This window comes from Protopterus annectens, chromosome 15.part0 (genome assembly GCF_019279795.1).
Source record: "Protopterus annectens isolate FY-2018-M chromosome 15.part0, PAN1.0, whole genome shotgun sequence".
In the NCBI taxonomy this organism is placed as follows: Eukaryota; Metazoa; Chordata; order Ceratodontiformes; family Protopteridae; genus Protopterus; species Protopterus annectens.
Window position 1 is genome coordinate 555,822,787 of NC_056749.1, and position 18,351 is coordinate 555,841,137.

Below are 18,351 nucleotides of genomic sequence, written 5' to 3' on the forward strand. Positions count from 1 at the left end.
TGATATCTAACATACTTTTATCCTTAGACTGATTTCATAATGTTCATTTTAAAATGTAACATAGTTAATATTTGGGGTCGCTGCTGAACTCTTGTTGGTGGATGCTTATGATAATTGCTCTGTGTCCTATGGAATGTTAAAGTTTTTAAATAAAAGAAAGATGCAGAACTTGTTGGATTTTTTTGAGTCCCAGTAGTATCAACAATAATGAAATATAAAATGAGTATGTCAAGAAAGCTGAGTAGTTTTAGTTAAAATTAATAACTTTTCTGTTACTGAACATCATCTTTAATAGCAACATGACAAATTAGAAATTGAATTATCGAAGTCAGACATACTGCAAGATGAATGGACTAAACAAGAAATGAACAGCAATGATTTAAAAAAACAAATGGTAGGGATTAAGTGTACTTCATGGAGGATAGTTAACCCTAATTACAACAAGCAGATGGACAAAATGTAGCTATAAAAATAAGAGAGGCATCACGGGTTACTGAAGGTGCAACTCACAGCTCGGACTACCCAGTTGAGTGACAGTAGAGGGATTTTGTTTCCTTGTTATAGTTTTATGCAATAGAATGTCACATAGGAGATGAAGATGAATATTTTAAGATCATATGTCATGAAAGAATGTGAGACAACTGAGTTACACATGTAGTATAAGATGAGGTACTTGCGTATTATCGCAACCACCACATTCTGAATGACTCACTCTGGTGTGGTACTATCACTGAAAGTGAAAACTACTTCAGCATTGGTACCTTGTCTAAATTGGTGGCATTACGTGTAATTATTAAACTCCCTTTTGCAGCATTTCCTTCCACAGGTGACAACATACCTGAAAACAGGAGGATTGCCATTGCCACGTAAGATGTTAACTATAATGTTACCCACAGCAGAATGTTGTTGTCACCCCCCCCCCTTAATAATCTGTCATTATTAGCAAAGGTGTTTTCTCGTGTTCCCTGTCAAAAAGTATTTCCATTAAAAGTACAGGGAATTGTTTAGTGTTTGCAGGGTTAGGATTTTTTTTACACTAAAATGTCTGTTTGGGCTAAGCTGGTAAACATTGATAGATTTTGTACCAATGTGTGATCACAGGCCTGCTCAACACAGAATTGGGATACAGCCACTGCTGCCTTAGAATTATCCCAGACTATTTTGTTTTGTTCCAAATGTCAGTGTTTTATCATTAATTTGTAATATATTAATTTCAACATGATACAGTTCAATTGGGTTTTATAACATTACAGTCTAACACTATACCACTTACTTATGGTCATGCTGTTTACCCATCCGTATCATGCCCAACCGTAGAATGAATCATGTAGAACATGGTGGTTGCAATAAGACACAAGTACCTAAGATGACATTAAATGCTTATATCCTAAACTTTTTATAAGAAAAACATGGTAAGAGTTCTAATATTTTAACCATTGACCTTTGAATTCTGAAGATGTTCAGTGCTGTGACCTAAAGCTGAGGATTCAATGACTTAGGATATTGAGATTTCTGAGGAGATAATTTAGGTTGGAGAAATAAAAAAATTTTCCAATTTCATCAAGTTAACAAAAAAGTTGAAAGTGAATAAAAACAATCCATAACAATCAGTTTTTTTAGTCTCCACGGACTTCATCAGATACAATTCCATTAACATTTTTATATATTATTATACATCAAACATAGTGCCCTAACCTAATCATTCATTCATCCCAATTATAACTTTTTTTAGTATAAAACTTCTTATTAACAAACTTATAATTTTGACAAGGGTGATAACCTATCTTAAAATCAAATTATACTATAAATTCATAAAATATCTTATAAAATGATTGTTTCATTAAAATTTCTTATTTTGAATGTATGTAGGTGTATACTACCATCTGCTGGCATTTAAAGAAAGAACCCATTTTCTAACTCATGTTTGCTTTTAATTTTAATAGAGGTTGGATGGAGATAATTTAGGTTGGAGAAATGCTTTGGGTCAAGCAATACAAAAAAATCTTTATTTTCTTTAGACTGTAACACTTGCTGCCTAGCCTTGGCAAAGGAAGAATTTATTAAACTGAACTTATAGATTAGAAGAGAATGATATGGGGCTGCTACAGGAGGAGGACTGAATGTAAATTAGTTATACAAATCGCTTTGCAAAAAGTAAATATGTAGTTTTGTGCTAATAGTATATTATTAGCACTAAGCATATAATGCAAATTTAAAGTTAGCAATTTCAAAATGTTTTAAAAATTTCAAATGCTTTTAATAAATTTATTTCAGCACAGGCAAGCTGTAAATTTTGGAGACACACGCACACATGTAGCTATCTATATATATATATATATATATATATATATATATATATATATATATATATTTATTTATTTATTTATATTACAGCTATAGGGTAAATTGCTAATGGCGAGAAACATAGGTTTTCAGATAAAAAAATGTATTTATTGTAAGATGAGATTAATAAAACTACAAGAAAAAGCTACTAATAATATAACAGTGAAAACTAGAAAAAATAAATAAGATCAAAGTTGTTCTAATAGCTAACTTGTGGAAGCAACACTAAGAGATAAGGAATATGTATGAATTAGACCTTTCTGTTCTGCACAGTTTGCACTCACAGAGTTTGTGGAAAGAGCCATTGTTTCTAAAGAGGAAGCAAAAGATATCTTACTGCTTGCTCTGGTGATTAACCACTAGGCATATTGTGTAGGGTGATAGAAAGGATGATAAAATGAAAAATGGGTGAAAAATTGATGAATATTCTTACTTAGAGTATGAAATGGGCACATATGTATGTTGAGAAAGAATGCAACATATTCAAGAAACAGTGACATTTCATAGTGCTGATAAAGGGGCTGAGGATGGATGGATGGATGGATTTCATAGAGCTGATAAACTAAGTTGCAGGCATTTTGGAATGAGGCACATTGTGCTCCAAAAAGGATAAGGACAGTGACAATAACACTGATAAATTAAAATCTAAAATGAAAATGTAAAATGTTAGTGGAAGTGAAAGGTGCAGTGGTAGCACTGTCGCCTCACAGCAAGAGGTTCTCTGGTTTGATTCTCGGCTGGAGTGCCTTTTGTGCAGAGTCTGTATGTCCTCCCTGCATTTGTGTTGATTTTGTCCAGGTACTCCAGTTTCTTCCCACATTACAAAGACATGTCTGGAACATTTCTCCATGGGCCTTGGCTGAAAATTGATTTTGTTCCAAGTCAGACATTCCAGTAAACAAATGTTAAATAAATAAAATAAAAATTGTGGAAAAGGATAGAAGTTAATGTAATTATGATTCTAACAGCGATAAAAAGGGAGTCAGATATTTTTGAAGACTGGGAAGGAATAAAGCAAAGCAAAAAAAATCAAATACAGACCAGGAAGCAAAAAGGCACACATGGAGCTGGAGAACAGCTGATGCAGGTAGAAAAGTTGAATAATGTCACCAAGTAGATTTAAGCACAAAAGTTTATTCCACACATGAGTCCACACTATATGCACAAGCTTTCGTCCCTGCTCAGTCAGGAACTTCTTCAAAGTAATTTAGTTAATAAAATCTACTTCATTTAAATAGTTAAATGACAAATAATCAATCCTAAAACACACACCCCTTATTTACATATCTAATTCAATATCACTAAATAAATAAGTAACTATATTATATCTCATGAATAAATGTTAATAAGTACAATACAATAATAAAGTAATCTAAAACATCCTATTTATATATAAAAAACATGTAAAATACGTTTATATAAAACTCATCTTTCTAGAGCTTTTAATTTTAAGACACATGCAAGTGAAAGGCTTTCATTCAACCCTGGCCATTGTACAGAATTCATCCTTAACTGCCACAGGGCTTCTTGTTTTTATAATATTAATGCTCATGGTCCACCCCTTATATCTGGTGTAATTACCTCTAATATTCCAAATTTAAAAGTATGGTCAGGGTAATCTATGTTATGCTTAGCTAAAGCATTTGTTTTGTTTTTATTCCTTATATCCCTTACATGTTCATAAATTTGCCTCTTTAATTTCTGCTCTGTTTTACCTATATAAAAACAGGAACATTTTGTGCAAACTGTGCAATACACTACTTTCTCTGTCATACATGTACATCTACTGGTAATTTTCACTATAATATTATTAATATTAAGTGAACTTCCCTCATGGATATAGCAGCAATAGTTACATGAACCACATTTTTTCATGTATCCATTTTGTGGGTTCGACTGTGTATGTTCTAAAATATTTTTTATAGTTCTACCCTTTTTATATACGATGGTAGGAAATTCATCGACTATATGTCTGGTATCTCTATTAGTCAATACCACCCAGTTTTTAAACAAGATGTCAGCAACATTCTTACTACTTTTATTAAAAATTGTAGTAAATGCACTACTAACTTTTCTCTCATCACATATCTGGAGATTTTGGTCTATTTCTTGAACCTGAGGTTGCACGTCAACACTGTTGCCAACCTCACTGTCATTCCAGCTTATTTCTTCTTGGTGTTTTTGATGTAATAGAGGCTTAAAATGTCCCTTCTCCCTTTTGTTCACCACTTCTAACATCACCTCATTTATTAATGAATTAGGGTACCCCCTCTTCTGGAACATATCTTTAAGATGATTGCATTCATCCAGAAAACTTTCAAAATCAGATACCATCTGTGCAGCCCTTACATATTGGCTTTTTAGCACGGATTTCTTTTGTTTAAATGGGTGAGAGCTACTAAAATGTAAAAAGCTGTTTGAGTAAGTTAGTTTCCAGAAGATTTCAGATTTAAACACCTTAAATACCTTGTCTTTCATTAACCTCACATCAAGGTGTGGGATTTCGTCAACTCTAACCATGTGTATAAATCTTAGAAAAGGGGTACATCAATTTAAATATTCGAGGAACTCAGATATGGTATCACCTGGGCCCTCCCAATACATACAAATGTCATCCAAAAATCTCATATAATGTACAATGGAAGAAGTAATTTGAATTAAACAAATACTTTTTCTCTCATTGTAACATGACAAGGTTAGCATATATCCCCCCCACAAGCTGAACCCATTGAGATGCCTTCTGTTTGCAAATAGTACTCCTTATCAAACAAAATAAAGTTGTTATGCAAAACAATATTTAATAGGTGTTCACATTTGCTAATTTTTACCTGTGGTATACTCTCTTCTAGGAGATATTCACAAAACCATTCTACCCCTATGTTATAGGGTATAACAGTATAGAGGTCTTTTACGTCTATGGTAATGAAATAACCACCTTTAGTATATTCTAATAAATTTATTCTCTGTAGAAAGTCCCTTGAGTCTTTGCATACACTCTTCTCCTCAGATACAAAATTCTTCAGTTTAATATCCAAGTACTTTGCTACCGATTGTATAATAGAACCACGGGCATCCACAATGGGTCTCATGGGGGGATCATGCAAGTCTTTATGTAGCTTTGGCAAACCAAATATACAAGAAACCTTAGGGTGGGATCATCATCATCATCATCATCATCTTCTTTCGGCTGTTCCCATTAGGGTTCGCCACAGCGGATCATCTGTTTCCATTTCTTCCTGTCCTCTGCATCTTGCTCTGTCACACCAACCGCCTGCATGTCCTCTCTCACCACATCCATAAACCTTATCTTAGGCCTTCCTCTTTTCCTCTTACCTGTCAGGTCCATCCTTAGCATCTTTTTCCAAATATACCCAGCATCCCTCCACAGAACATGTCCAAACCAATGCAATCTCGCCTCTCTTGCTTTGTCTCCAAACTGTCCAACCTGAGCTGACCCTCTAATATACTGATTCCTAATCCTGTCCATCCTAGTCACACCCAGTGCAAATCTTAACATCTTTAACTCTGCTACATCCAGCTCTGACTCCTGCCTTTTTGACAATGCTACTGTCTCCAACCCATATAACATAGCTGGTCTCACTACCCTCTTGTAGACCTTCCCTTTCACTCTTACTGGTACCCGTAATCACTCCTGACAGTCTTCTCCACCCATTCCACCCTGCCTGTACTCTCTTCTTCACCTCTCTTCCACACTCACCATTACTCTGAACTGTTGATCCCACATGCTTAAACTCATCCGCCTTTACCAATTTTACTCCCTGCATCCTCACCATTCCTCTACCCTCCCTCTCATTTACACACATATATTCTGTCTTAGCCCTGCTGAACTTCATTCCTCTCCTCTCTAGAGCATATCTCCACCTCTCCAGGGTCTCCTCAGCCTGGTCCCTACTCTCACTACAGATCACAATGTCATCTGCAAACATCATAGTCCATGGGGCCTCCTGTCTGAACTCACCTGTCAACCTGTCTATCACCACTGCAAATAAGAAAGGGCTCGGACCTGATCCTTGATGTAATCACACCTCCACCTTAAACGTATCTGTAACTCCCACCGTAGTCCTCACCACTGTGACACTACCCTCGTACATATCCTGTACCACTCTTAAATACTTCTCTGCCACTCCCGACTTCCTCTTACAATACCACAACTCTCCTCTAGGCACCCTGTCATATGCTTTCTCTAAGTCCACAAAGACACAATGCATCTCCTTCTGACCTTCTCTGTATTTCTCCAACAACACTCTCAAAGCAAACATTGCATCTGTAGTGCTGCTGATCACTAATCATGACCTCCCTTCTTAACCTAGCTTCCACTACTCTTTCCCATAACTTCAAGCTGTGACTGATCAATTTTATCTCTCTGTAGTTACTGCAGCTCTGCACATCACCCTTATTCTTAAAGGCAGGGACCAAAACACGTTTTCTCCACTCCTCAGGCATCGTCTGACTTTCCAAAATTTCCTTAAACAATCTAGTTAAAAATTTCACTGCCATTTCTCCTAAGCACCTCCATGCTTCCACTGAAATGTCATCTGGGCCAACAGCCTTTCCATTCATCATCCTCTTCATAGCTGTCCTTACTTCCTCCTTGCTAATCTGTTTCACTTCCTGATATGGGGGGGGGGGTGTAGGTACTAGATACATATAAGGGATTTTTTGTGTAACTTACATTATTGAACAACATATTTAAATTAAATTTTCTTTCATATAATTTTAGGTCAACTAATGTTTTACTTATAATTAATTTTTGCTCAGGTACAAAAGATAGACCCTTAAAGAAAATATTGCATAGTTCCTTGTAAATAGGTATATCAGAATAATTGAATACTTTAAAGTCCTTAGTAGAATTTTCAATGTTGTTGTGTCTTTCGGCTTTTCCCGGTTAGGGGTCGCCACAGCAGAACTCCAGTCTGCTAATGATTGTCAGTAGATTTTTACGTGCCGAGTTGCCAGCTCTGATGCATAACCTTCAATGAAGGTACGCACATTCACGCATGTCTCCACACAGAAGACGCTCTATCTGAGAATCGAACAGGACGTCTTACTGTGAGGTGACAATGCTACCACTGCACCAAATAATTTTGGATATAACCTAGAAATTAGTTTAAAGCACGGTTCCTCCCTCATCTTCCCCCTATGATAATTGTAATTGCCTCTCCCTCCCCAGTTTGTTTGGGGGGCTTTTTGATGGAATGTATTCTGATGTTCTTGGCTCTTAGGGTTCCAAATACCTCAGCAGTGGGAACTCTTCCTGTTGATCTAAAAAATCATCATTGTTACAGTCATTATCAGTAGTTGCCAAATTATTCCTATGCCTACTGCCCCACACCTGTTATTGTGGATGTTCTGGGTAAGCAGAATTATTGGCGTAGTCCACTCTATCTCTCTCAATTTTTTTATTTTTCGATTTTTATACTTTCCAGTTGACTTTCAATACTTTTGAAAGTGCGATTATATTCATATAAATTATTATATGCAATGAGTTGTTGACAATGATTTTGTCCAAGTCCTCAGCTTCTTTACTAAGAGTTGCAATATCATCTTGGTTATGCTTGGTTACCAGCTCTAAATATTCAAAGCCATGGCGGTCAAACATATTAAGTCATTCTTTATGAAAGGAAGAATTACAAACCAAGCCTTTTGGATAACGACATATTGTCCATCTGCAACTTCTTAAATTTCAAAAGTAAACTGCCTAGTTTTTGCAAACTGTTAAATAGTTGTCACTTACAGGATTAGTTTCATTTCCAGGTAGAAAACTTGAATCCACATGCAGCCATTCAGTGATTTTAATGGCTTCTTGTCTGGCTGCAGAACTGTTTATCCTGATTGAATTCTGGTCACCAACATTATAATTTAATTCTCATTGTTCTAATGATGTTGATGGCCAAAAATCATCAGTATTTAGTCAGTTTTGGTGCCCAGAAATGAGCAGTTGTGTCCTGCTGCCTGTTTGTGGTCCGGGGGCATGCACTTCCTGTTCCACTAAGGAAATAGATTGATCATTAGATACCAAATGCCTTCTTTCAAGAATATCTAAACGTTGTGTTAAGTTGCCAAGTGAGCTATTCAGCTCAGCAAATGTTTGGCTGACGAGCATCAGTGAATCTCCCTCCACGGTGCCAGAAGCCATCAACAAAAGCAAAAAAAAAAATGATATTGAAGATTTTACATTATTATGATATATATATAACATGCATATTTTAGTATATATACATATATATATATATATATATATATATATATATATATATATATATATATATATATATATATGGATCTACCTGACTACATTGAAAGTTCAGAAGAGCGAAAACGACTTCACCGACGCCAGAAGATCGACAAGTCAGAAGACCGACGGAGGAAAACACCGACGCTGAGAACACTGAGATGGGGAAAGGATGTGTAAGTATGTGGTAGTGACGGACGTTAGGGTGCGAGTAAGGTAAGTGTGCGATGTTGACGGTCTGTAGGGATAGGGGTGGGATAAGTGAGTTAGGGTTAGGGCGCGGGTTAGGTAAGGGTGCAGTAGTGATATTTTTTGGGTTAGGGGTGGGTTAAGTGAGTTAGGGTTAGGGCACGGGTTAGGTGAGTGTGCGATAGTGACGGACCTTAGGGTTAGTGTTTCGGTTAGGGTTGTAGATAGTTGTGTATGTAAGGGTTAGTGTTGGTTTGTAAGGATTGTGGTGTGCTTGTGTTGTGTGTGTGGTTTTTGGACAGGGGATTTGTTTTGTTTGTTGATTGTTGTTGTTATGATGTGTCGAGTGTATGAGGTGTCGTGTTTGTGAACTGTCGATTATGTGGTATCGGTGAAGTCGTTTTCGCTCTTGTGAACTGTCGATGTAGTCAGGTAGATCCATATATATATATATATATATATATATATATATATATATATATATATATATATATATTGTTGTATTTATGGTGTTAATAATAACAATAGGGCATTACATATGTATGTCAATCACAATATGGGTCCAATGAAAGAAAAAGTGGCAGTATAAAAGGATGCGATGTAATATTTTTAAATGTCTGATGAAGTTTAACCTAGTCTTAAACGAAAGTACTAACTGTGTTTTATTTTTGCAATAAAGTGATTTTGGATCAACTGCTGGCATCGTGTTTTGCAGCTGTGGAGGCTTGGTTCAATTGCCATTTTATCCACTGAGGAAGTAGATTGATTATTCGATTCCAAATGCCTTCTTTCAAGAATATCTAAACATTTTGTTAAGTTGCCAAGTGAGCTATTCAGCTCATCTAGTGTTTGGCTGAACAGCATCAGTGAATCTCCCTCCTCGGTACCAGAAGCCATCAACCAAAGCAAAAAAAAAAAACGCAAATGCAGACCAGCAAGCAAAAATGGCACACACAGAGCTGGAGAACAGTTGATGTAGGTGGAAAGTTGAATAATGTCAACAAGTAGATTTAAGCACAAAAGTTTATTCCACACACGAGTCCACACTATATGCACAAGCTTTTATCCTTCCTCAGTCAGGAATAAAGCAAGAACAAGATATATAAATATAGGAGGGAAATTTAATAAAGATTGTATTGCTGACTTAGATAGGAAATACGTAGAGTGCAACTGCATCAAAAAGGTCAAATGTAATTATTGAAATCCATGGAAGAAATGTACTCATTGAACACATGGAAATGATGGTGGGAGGAAACAGAAGTTACATATTTGCATGGAATGAATGAAGACGGTGAAGTTATTTGACCTCCTTGACAGATGTAAGGAGCTTTGCACAGGTTAGGAGGTCAGGGATAAGGGAAAGATGTCTATCGTGACGAGTAATAGAGGAATGGAGGGGGGGGTAACCAGTACTGAGTAGGTTAAACAGCATTTCAAGGCAAGATTTTAGGGGCATAATCAAGACATGTTGGATAGTATGATAGCAGCATGTGGAGAAGATGTCAGGTCGCATGTGGAAGATGGTTTAAGAAGGACAGAAGAAAAGAATCACAGTTAGATATGGAACTGTAGAAGTATGTAAGAAAGAAGCTGGGATAAAAAAGTAAGAGAAACTGAATTAGGGTGAAGTAATGAAGGAAAAAAGCACTAGTCACGCATGCCAGAAGTATACAAATATTTGTTATGTGAGCTGAATCTGCAAAGAGGGGTTGCAGTAAGAGAATGAATAATAAAAAGGAAAGGAGAAATGATGCAAAGCAGAAACATTTTTTTTTCAGTTGTTTTCACATTTTTACAAAGAGCTGTATAAAGACAGAATAACAAAAGGGAAAGAAAGCAAGGGAACATGGTTATTGACCTGTAGCAGGGAAGTTAGTTTTCCACGTATTGAAGGAAGTTTGAAAGATTAGTTGGGAAAAGTGAATGCAATCTCAGAGCTGAATACATTGAAAACAAGTGCAATAAATGATTTTCTGGCTGAATATATTAAAAGAATTGATTCTGAAGCACTGGATAGTATGCGTAAAATGTTTATTGAAAAAAATGGAAAATAAATAAATAGTCAAATCAGGAAATGAAGCTGTAGTAGTTTCAAAAAAAAGAAAAGGAGATGAAAGATGACCCTACATGTTCAGAGACAATGTATTTAGTTAATTTTGATACAAACATTTATTTGAATAGTTGGCAGTCATAAATGAAAAGCAATCTGTTAATCACTGTCAAGCAGGATTTATTAAAAGTAGGAAATGGGATGGTCACTCACGAACATTGATTGATTTTATTCATATAAGGAACATGGATAAGATAGAAGGGACATTTATTTCCATTAAACAGGTCTTTGCTCAGTGCATATGTAGTAGTATCACTGCATTATCTTGGCTAGAACAAACTGGTTGCCATCCTACTTCAGTTTCCTATCAGCCGCTCTCTATCCAGACATATTGCTATACAGTGTCACATTCCCAGACTTCCAAATTCCTTCATTAGTCATCCTGTGCAAAGATGTCTGGACAGGAGTTATAGTACAGTACTTCAGAACAGCACAGAGCTGACACCATATAGGCAGGCTGCACAGCAGTGCTAAACAAAAGTAAACATTTAAGGAGGGATACATAGCATAAGCAGGCATGTAGCTGCAGTCTAGGGTGCTGGACAAGGTGAAAGAGAAACTCTGTAAGTGAAGCACATTGACATACTTGAGAATCAAAGAAGAAGGCCAAGCTAGCAGCTGTCTTGTAAGACGTAACTGAAAGCTCATGAGAATGCCAATGCAAGACACAATGGGTAGCAGAAGCTGCCATCTGCAGGGCCAGGTTACCTCTACATGTTCTTAAGGAAAACTATGTAAGAGCTGTGAAAGACCAATGAGTGGGTGCCATCAAGCTAGCCACCTTATTGGTTCATTAATGGGGTGCAAATGCGTCTACAGCAAGGTAAGAAAATGTGTATAATAAGCATAAAAATACTTTATAGCAAAGTAGGGTGCTGCAGATGTGATATGTTTTTTTTGTGTGGGAAGTCCTCCAGTTTTATATATAAGGAGAGAGAGAGAGTCAGAAAAGAAAAGAGGAAGGTGGAGTGTACAAACAGGAAGGAATGGAAGGAGATGATAGGCAGCAGTGGGCATATAGATGCATGACAAAAAGGGCAAACAGAGGTAGATGTAGACATACACAGATGGGGGTGCAATTTTGAGAAAAACAAAGGGTAGACAAATTCCTGTGTACAAGACTGAGCACTGAATGGCCCAGAAGGAACTCTGCTGAAAACTAATAGCTGGTAACTCTCAGTCAAAGTGGCCATTTGCATTGGTCAAGCTCACTCTGACTGCATGTAGGCATTAATCAATTAATATGCTACCCTCTGTAGTAGAGGTTGCCCCTAATGAGCAACGGTTTGTATAACATTCATCTGCTGCCTCCAATACTTGCTCCATCTCTGGATGAGCCAGAAACTGTGAATGGGGTGGGCTATCTACCCAGAATATTCCTCATGCAATGCACTCCTACCTTACTGACCTTATGTCTGAGGATGTAGCAGATTGCGGCTGATCCAACTGTGACTATGGATGCCAGTGGTGACCTGCAAAGAGAAGGCAGTTTGGGAAACGTGGCACAAGTAATGAGCCCTCAAGGATGTTACGGCAAATATAATCTGAGAGAGGTCATAGTAGGAAACGAATGCTTCTCTTCCATTAATACATGGTGCCTTCGGTGGAAGTGGTCCATATTCTGTTCACATTCTGCCTGTGCTAAAACACAAAAGGGATATGCCAGATATTACATCTGACAAACAGGTCTGACTGATATGCAGATAACAGGGCAGAACTACAGCTCCATATACATGGGCTTGTGCAAAGAAGGAACAGGGGGTTAGTATCCATGTTGTAGGAGAACAATGGCCACTACCACACCTGTGTGCAAAAGAATAAAGGTGGTTATACTAATGTGGTTAGGTGTCATGTTGTAACCAAGGTGCACTACCACAGTTATGTATATAGATACAGAACTGTGAAATGGTGACCATAGGTCTCCAGTGTCATAGTCCTGTGCTTTTTTAGGAAAAAATAGTACCATGCTGTGACAAAACAGCTGTCACAACATACAGCTACCCAGAGCAGACAACCTGCAGTACCCTAATATGAGTCAGTGTAAATACAAAAGTAATATTTTGCAAAATAACGGTAAAAGCAGAATAAAAGTGTATTAAGGGCAATACTCTCTACAGCTAGTATAGTAAATACTTTCCATACCATTCAAGGCAGCCTTTCCTAACCTCTGCTGCTCATGTTCCTAGATCTTCAGGTTTATGGTGACTAAACATTGTACTGGAACTTGCACTGCAAGCAGTAATTAGGATGTCATTCACCCTGGACAGTAGGCCTGCCAGGTTACACCAAGCATCCTTCTCCTTCAAAAAAGACCTGTATAAAGTCCCGACAGATTCCCCTGAATTAACAGTAGAACTGATAGAGGATAATTTTGCTCTTCTTCTCACTCCAGTGAGTCAGTTTCTGTGGGAAACTAGCATGACTAGTCATCTTTGTGAATGTATAGCCAGACCAAGATGGCAGCCTGAGATATACACCCCACAAGGACTCTGAACCATGTGCAGTGTACCCTAGTGTCTCATAGTTGAACAATGTGCATACATGTCCAGTAGACATGTATGTGTGAGAATCACAGTATAAATATATGTATGACTTATGCTCAGTAGTGGCTCATGCAGCCGCCCTGCCCAGCTGTGGAAAGAAAAAGAATTAAAAAAAATATATATTTATTTTCGTACATACTTGTTTCCTCACAGCAAGAGGTTCTCCCGTTCAATTCTCGGCTGGGCTTGGGAGTGCCTTCTGTGTGGAGTCTGCATGTCCTCCCTGCGGTTGGGTAGCGTTCGAAAGACATGCGTGCGTAAATGGGCATGCCTTTGTTGAAGGTTGGGCATCGAGCTGGCACCTCAGTGTTTCATAAAAATCTACTGCCAATTATTAGCGGACTGGAGTTCCGCTGTGGCGACCCCTTACCGGACAAAAGACAAAAGACAAACAACAACAACTAGTACTCTTTTATACTGGCTGGCTGCTGCTTAGCTGTCCGACAGATGGACTCGCTGTGCTGTTATTAATCCTGGAACATGCATGCCCAGCGAGTTCTGTTTTTTAAAAAAAAAATAGGTTTTGTAAATCTGGACTGCTGTAAAATTAGTTCAGATTAAGGAGAGAAGGCATCAGTGTGATCCCACAAGTCTACACGGTTTTTAATTGCAGTAAAATAGAAGGAGATGGGACTCCCATATCCGCAGTCATGTACGTGATGTGGGTGGGTAGATGAGTACTGATTGGTTCTTGCTCTCCTCTTCCCACACTTTGCGTGCTGGGAAAAAGAGAGCGATAATTGAAACAGTCAGTACTTTGATTTAGTCTGACTTCTTTAAACATTAAACAGTCACAGAGTTCAACAGTTGGTTCTGTACCTCATAGCTTGAATTAACTTTGATCAGACGGGGATCATCATTTTGAGGCGCTGAGACCTCAGCTGATTGGGAGACTGTCAGACAGTGCCAGTAGTCAAAACTGGAAGGAATTGAGAGGTATTTATGCCTGTTGCCAATACTTATATCCACATAAGTATGGTCATATTAATTTTGGAACTGTAACTGTTTAAAAAAAATGCCTTTGCAGAGTTGTCCTATAATGTTTTAAACACACCTTTGCTGGGAGAGGGGGATTTGCTTGCAAGACTCGTGTTTTCATTTTCTTTTTGTTTTGTAAAGACATACATTTCTTTCTGCAGTAGTTGGAGACACGTTATGGTTTACAAGAGCTGTTTTATGTTTTATACCCAACCAAGCGATAATTAAATGCCCCCCCATGGAGCTTGTCAAGAAGTGGAGACAGTCCACATATTCTGCATTTATTGGGACTGCATGAGTCCAGGTACAGCCAGGTTCATCAAATTTCAGTTGAGTGTAGTAGTATCCAAGAAAGTTACTTGTTTCACGCACTGAACACAGCAGGTGTAGTCTTTGTATTGTCTACTTCTGTTTATTGAGAGAAAATGTGAACAGCAACACAACAAGCTGATGACATTGACAAAGGTGTTTGTCCCCATTGTTCCTGCCAGAAGAGTCATAAGTGTTTTATTTTGTGTCAATGATAATGAGGTATTAAAAACATAGTCTACTTCTGCTACATAATACGAAATTAGCAGGCCTTTGTGCAGATACATAGTGCTAAAAGGCATGTAAAACCAAATATACTAGAAACATCTAACATTTTCTGAAGGATAAAGCAAAAGTTTGGAAAAAATTGAATGTTCTGCAAAATCAGAGATGAGAGCTATGTCTATAGTTGTTGCAAAGATACCTTTTATTTTCTTGATTTTTCTGGATTTTCAGTGATACAGTGCTTAATATGCAAAGTATTTGTTTCATACATTGTATTCTGGTTCATTTGCTGGATATTTGGTTATATGAGGTATTTAATATTCTACTTAATGTTGTGACTTTCGGCTTTTCCCAGTTAGGGGTTGCCACAGCAGAACTCCGGTCCGCTAATGATTGGCAGTTGATTTTTACGTACTGAGTTGCCATCCCTGATGCACAACCTTCAACGAAGGTACGCCCATTCACGCATGTCTCCACGTAGAAGACGCTCTAACTGAGAGTCGAATTTAATATTCTACTTAATAACTTTTGTAATTTCACTGGTTTGGTGTTTTCTGCTTTCTGGAGTTACACTATTGGGTATAATGTGTTTTCTATTGATGCAGTTGAGTTTTATACTGTTTATGCTAGCATGCATTGTTGATTGCCTGAACAGAATTGCCCTCATGCACCACTGTGTTTGGACCTGTGGGAATGATGTGAGTTCTGTTGTGACACAATAGCAGCTGCAAAAACTTTATACAAGGAAAGGCTCAAAGCCATTTAACTGATATGGTTTGTTTATACATATTTTATGTATATATTTATATGAAGCTTATAACTTAAAGTCAAAAATATCAAAAGAAATTTTATCAAAAATAAATATGTAAAGATAATTTTGTAGTAGAATATATAACTGTGTGTTGTAGAGACATATGGGGGTTACATCATGGGACGATGAAAAGTTTGTCAGTGATTGTCAAGACAGATGTGACTGGTCTGGGGGATTTTCTCATTTTCCAAATTGTGCAATCGTGGAGTTAGTACGATGCCAGTGCACTTCTATGGTCTAGGCTTGTAAAGGCTCCAGGGCCATTAGCCCAGTACACACCTATGACGAGAATGGAGCTACCATGATGTGCATCCTATTCGTGTATTTCTGAGCCCAAACAGCAAAATATAAAGAACATGAACTTTATTTAGTGTGTGGGCAGTGGTCGGGCACATTTAGAGTTAATTGAAAATGATCAGTTTTAGTTATTTCTTCAGATGGTTTTAGTTTTAAAATTAAAAACTGCACAGCTGCATAATAACTAGCTACCTATTTCAGATTTCATTTCAATGTGCACTGCAGTCTGCTTAGTTTGTTTGCATAAGTTACAAAAGAAAACTGTGTCAGACCAGTAATAGTAATAGTTTCAGTAAGACTAAAAGGCAAAGCTAGCATTTGTTATATATTTCATTTAACACTGACTGCTGCATGCAAAAAAGTCATAGCAAAACCATTCTATTTTTTTTCTTAGATTTGTAGTTGAATTAATCAGGGAGGGAGGAGAGATTGGTGATTGACTGTTAGGAGGATCATTGTCACACAAACACCTTAAATTATAATACATTTTGTTCTCTGTCTGTTTCTTTTTCACACTCAGATTTTTTTCAGTTTAGGTTTAAAAATGTCTTGTTAGTTCTATTTGTTCTGTAAAATAAATTTCTTTTAAGAAATCTTTTAATATAATGCCTAGACAGAAATGCTTTTGAAATCATATACTGGGTAGTGGGTATTGAATGCCACTGCATGTCATTATAGTGGATGGTGTCTAGTTTTGCCTGGAAGAAAACAATGTTTTACAGATTTGTTTTAATCATGTTAACCCCACTAGAAGTATGGTCGGTGACCTGAGGTGCTGTTTATATGGAGAGATGAATGGGTTTGTAGGAGTACAGGTTGCTTACCCTGCAGCATGTAACAGTAGCTCCTGGAAAATGTTAATTTGTGATCTGCTGATGTTTGCTGAATTTGATTTGCAATGTGTAATATTTTCCATAAGCTTAATTTTCATCTGCAGCCTGCTGTTGACTTTCTAAAAAGGTTATAGTTTACAGAATATAAGGAAAGGGGTATTGTTTTTATATGGTTGGTGGGTATCTGTCTAAAACTGTAGAACTGAAGATGTTTGATTTTTTTTTTAACAAAACGGTACTTTTACTAAGAAAAAAATCAGACTGATTTTTCAAACTTTTTCCATAAAAATCTGAGACTGAACATACATTTTTTTACAGCAAAGCAAACAGTACTTTTGTTAAAATTTCATTCCTGCCTGATCACACTTCCCCAATAATTAGCCGTCTTAGGAGTGATGTATGGCATACCTTTATACAGAAGACAAGAAATGCATATTTTAATTAGGAACTTGTCTACAATTAAACTGAAGTTGTTTTGTAAATGTGATGTTGAAACATTGCTTTGTGTATTATTTCAAAAGACTGACCTATTGGAGATCTAAATATAGTTACACATTATGATAGGAGGATTCAGAAACTCATTCAGTTTTTTTAGTCAGTGTGTTGATGAGCATAGATGTTTTACAGTGACTTCATAACTGGGTTCTAAGGTCGATGATTAATATCTTATAAGCTGGAGCTGGATATCTTTGTTTAAGAGTATTCACTGATAGTAATGTATGGAACATGATCCGGTTAGAAGTTAGCAAGTTAAATTAATGCAATTAAAAAAGCTCTAATCAGTAACTGCATGACTGTTCAGTAACGTGTTTCCTATTTTATTCTGTTGATGTCATTACTGCTAATACAACAATAACAAAGTGGACAGGGCTTGTAAAAATATGTTTGTGAATTCATGATACATTTTAGTGAGTTTATCTGGAAAGAAGTTAATACAATTGTTAGAATCTAAAGATAGCACCATGCAAAATTTCACCAGAATGTGAGAAATGTCCTTTAAATTTTATAATTTCTAATGTATGTGACATTACTTAGATAAGACTTCACAGTCAGAGGCTGCTCACAAAAGTAAGACAAATTTCAGAATAGGAGGGTTAAAGTGTGCTAAAATGTCATCTCATAATTAAAATGTACACTGGTTAACTTCCAAAGCAGCTCAGGTTTAGACAGAGTTCAACAATTTTGCAGATTAAGGATGGTTTATTGATGTTTCTTTCTAGTTAATATTATATAATTTGGGTTCTGTAGGTTTAAATGCTGATAAGTTAGCTATAGGAAGTTACAAGTCATGTTGCTCAGTCAGAAGAATGGGTGAATAGAATGGTTGCCCCACACCTTTCTAGTTGGCCACACCCCTTCCCATTGGCCCCACCCATTCAGCTGTCTCCTGAAGCCCCCCTTTGATTTGAAGTCACCAGCTGCCACTGCTTATGCTATTAGTGAACTTCTGTGAAATTCAT